Source organism: Seriola lalandi, unplaced genomic scaffold (assembly GCF_002814215.2).
Source record: "Seriola lalandi dorsalis isolate HSWRI2012SDOR001 ecotype SW California unplaced genomic scaffold, Sedor1 jcf7180002054945, whole genome shotgun sequence".
Taxonomy (NCBI): domain Eukaryota; kingdom Metazoa; phylum Chordata; class Actinopteri; order Carangiformes; family Carangidae; genus Seriola; species Seriola lalandi.
In genome coordinates this window covers 2281984-2285436 of record NW_019525496.1, presented here as the reverse complement: position 1 = coordinate 2285436, position 3453 = coordinate 2281984, and the positions used below count along the sequence as shown (strand labels likewise).

The window sequence follows — 3453 nt, the reverse complement described above, 5'->3', positions numbered from 1 at the left end:
CCCACCCACCACCCCTCCTTCTTCACAATTATGGCTCTTACCGTTTTTTTCCACTGTCTGTCCTTTCTCTGTGTTTGTATTCCCTCCCACAGCCAGCCCCAGATCTACAGGGCAGCGCTTTGGCTCTGCAAGAGACATGCTGGCAAAGAGGAAGGTCATGGTTTTTACAACTGCAGCTCCCCAATGCTGACAGCCCGTGCTGCCAAAGTGACACACTCTGTTTGGCTTTCCCACGTTCATAGAGCTCCACAGCGCTTCGTCTTTATCACGGAGCGCGCACACACACACACACACACACACACACACACACACACACACACACGCGCGCGCACACACACACAAACACACACACATTTAATCAGCCTCAGAGCTGAATTCCCTGTCAATGTGCAACAAAATGATCACACGTAGAGACATAATCACATAATATTGCAACAGACAAAAGTGGAAATTATCCTTTCTTTCTTTCTTTCTTTCTTTCTTTCTTTCTTTCTTTGCAAAACCCAGTGGACTGGGGGTAGGGAAAATAGGCACTGGAGAAAGAAAACCATGAACGTACGTGCTAGGGCCTAGGGGCAGTGCACACCCCTCTATCGCTTCCCTCATCAAGCATGGATTCTAATCAGGGCTGGGGAGATATAAGACGCTCAGTCATTAAATAAATTAACTCTGCCACTCCATGCTCTCCTTCAGCACCCGCGAGAGGCCCACCGTGCTCTGCATACTTACAGAGCATCACGCACCTCACCTTCACGCCACACCCGAGCAGGCCTGCCAGCACTCACACACACGCACGCACGCACACACACACACACACACACACAGGATAAGAACTGATCCTGAATATTTAGAGAAGGAGAGGAACCACACCTCCTGTCCCTCGACAACTGATGTTCACATTCACAGGGAAAGCTTTTACATCATTTTATTAAAGAACCGAAAACAAACCCTTGGGACGTTTCAGGGATGTCCCACAATCTTCACGCGAGTGATAAATAATCTGAGAAAACCAATGCTGATTCACAGCGTCTGTGAGACAGCGTAGACACAAGTTGTTTTTTTGTTGTTTTTTTTGTTGTTTGTTTTGTTTGTTTTTCTGAGGATCTGTGCAGTGCGCTGCCATTCATCAAGAGGAGCCAAGTGCAGTGACGAACAGTACGAGAGCTCAGTGTCGGCTCGGATCACTGACACAAACAATCAAAGCTGACACGGTCTTCGTATAGCACCTGCCACTCCGGCAACGCAAATAGATCAATATGAGGGGAACTCATCCTCTGTTTAAAACTCATATCCTTGCACCCACATCATCTTCCAGAGCACCGTGATGTAAAAAGCGCACGCTTAATACATATCAATCACCGGTGACAGAGGAAATGCTTATTTGAGGAGCCAACGTGAGGCAAATACACCATGTCAGCAGAATGTCCGTTGTCAAAACTTGCCATTTGAATTTTCAACCGCGTTGTGCGGAGACAAATGTCCTTAGAAATCCCTTACATTGCAATTTATATCATTTTAATGTGCACTTTAATTCTCCATTACTTAGAGAGGAAGTACCTGGGAGGGTGGAAACACATTAGGGAAAGTAAGATATGAACAGAAGGGTCTGGGGATCTCTCTAGCAGACACAATTAAATATTCATGTGTCTCCTCCTAGGACACAACAGATACAGATCATTATCATGGCAACAGCACACCACCATTTTGTTCACACGTTTGCATCTGAATCAATGGTGTATAAAATTCCATATGAAAAAAAACAACAACAAAAAAAACAGACACTGCCAGAACATCAGTTATTAGCTCCATTATTAAAATTAGAAGTGCTTCCTTTATAGTACAAATTATCACTTCAAATGATCCTGCACAGGTTATTAAAAATATATCTGTAATTATCAGACTGAGATTCAGACTGTTAATTATTACAGGTAAAATTACGAGCAGCGGGTGAATGTCTTTGCAGAGGTACACAGGTATGTGTCTCTTTTGAGCCACATGCCATGGGACAATACACTGGCTCACAGCGTTAGTGAATCATTCCAAAATTCATTACAAGCGCTCAGTCCTTTTCCTGCCTCCTGCTTGAGGAAAAAGCAGGAGAAGAATAGCAGTAATGTACTCTGGATGACCTCCACTTTCTAAAGAGAGGAGAAACCAGCCTTTTTTTTTTTTTTTTTTTGCTTTTCAATCCCCATCAAAGACGAGCTAAAGGAGGGACAGCATTCCCCTGCTCGCCGTCATTAATCATAGCTTTCTGGGAGCAAGCGCATATTAATTTCTGTCATCCCAAACATCATTTGGTATTGTTATGCCACGGCTTAGTCCTCATTCACCAGCAGACGCCGGCCGTTCCTCCTGGTTTGAGGGAAGACAGGGCCTGTGTGGCTGTGTTTCAGAGCAAGAGGCCTTTATCCCTGGGGCTCTGACACCAATTAAGCCATTTCACCGAGAGACGAAAACAGGGCCCGCCGTTTCACTGTAACATGAGCCAGCACCTAGCTGCTGGCCCCTCGCCATCTTTCCATTACTTCAGACACAAAAATGAACTTCAAGGACTTAAGAAAATAAAGAGATAGTATGCTTGGTGAATGGTCATACTGACGAAAACCCCCCGCCCCCCCAAAAAAAAAGAAAAAAAAAAGAATTTTCAGGATCAGTTTCAGGTGACCAGTTTCTCTGTCGTTAACTCCACTAACACATTTATTCATAAAGATTTTAAATATATATTTAAATTCACAGGCAGTATCAAATCAGTGTGATAGTATTATGCCACAACTGATAAGAAAAATGCTCAGTCTGCACTTCCTTTTACTTCTCTTTTTTCCCCATAGTTGCCTCTTGGCAGGCAGCAGAGTGGAGCTTGTCTCAGGGCTAAAGCAGAATAATGCAAGGTTTGTTATGAATTAAATATCAGAAATCTTAACACAGCAGCCAATAAGAATTATTTGCCTTATTAAAGCAGCAGAAGACGCTGATTAAAATTTCATTGCATTGCAGTCTTTTTCCCATTTCTGCCTTCAATATATCATTCTAATGTATGAAACATGTGGAACAATGGCAGATGGAACAATGGGAAGAGGGGCTTCATTTTCAAGCTCGCAAATGAGGAAAAGAGCTCAGATTTCTTTTTTTTTTTCTTTTTCCTGTTTTTGGAAAACAATCTTGTGTAAAGAAAAGAAAGATGACGGCAGTGTATCACTCTGTTTTTGTCAGGCAACAAGCTAAAGTGTCAAAATATTACAAGTGGGATTTAAAATGTGTACATTTACTCACTTGTGTGTTACCTGTAGGAGTAACACCTCCACATACACACACACACACACACACACACACACACACACACCAAAATGTTCTAAAATACAGGCATTTATCTGCCAAGAAAAAATTTCAGTAGCTGTTTCTCTATCAAAAATTTAAATAAAGAAATAGTTACTTGGACAAAAGCAACAACAG

The 3453-nt window shown here is 42.6% G+C and overlaps 1 protein-coding gene across 4 annotated transcripts in view; it reads right to left on the bottom strand.

Annotated features, from left to right (window-relative positions):
• The window catches only part of pbx3b (pre-B-cell leukemia homeobox 3b), a 58181-nt gene that overhangs the window by 47314 nt on the left and 7414 nt on the right, over positions 1–3453 (bottom strand). The gene's annotated exons all lie outside the window — the stretch shown is intronic.